This window comes from Sebastes umbrosus, chromosome 4, assembly GCF_015220745.1.
Source record: "Sebastes umbrosus isolate fSebUmb1 chromosome 4, fSebUmb1.pri, whole genome shotgun sequence".
NCBI lineage: Eukaryota > Metazoa > Chordata > Actinopteri > Perciformes > Sebastidae > Sebastes > Sebastes umbrosus.
The window spans coordinates 17,234,043-17,234,397 of record NC_051272.1 but is presented as its reverse complement, the minus strand read 5'-3'; positions in this window follow the sequence as shown (position 1 = coordinate 17,234,397).

The following is a 355-nucleotide window of genomic DNA, read 5'->3' as shown; positions in this document are numbered from 1 at the left end:
GAAAGTGACTACCGGAAGGGCAGTAAAACATAAAAGTAAGACAAAATTATTTCTATTCTATTGTCATATTCTACCGAAACGGCCTGTGTTGAAAAATAAAACATATAAATATAATGAGCGTTTTCAGTCTAAAATGACAGCAGCGGCTGTTGTAAAAAAAACTCAGGAGATTCGTCTCTTTGCTTCTATACGCTTTGGTTTTGTTTTGCTGTTACGTTAGTGACGTTTGTCATGTGTTTTTCCGTACTGATGTTACGTTGTTTCCGTACATGTTTTACTTAGTTTACATACTTATTTTAAGCCCAATTTAAGCCCATTTTAAGTTTTGTTGCTTAATCCTAAGTGAGTGGCTTTG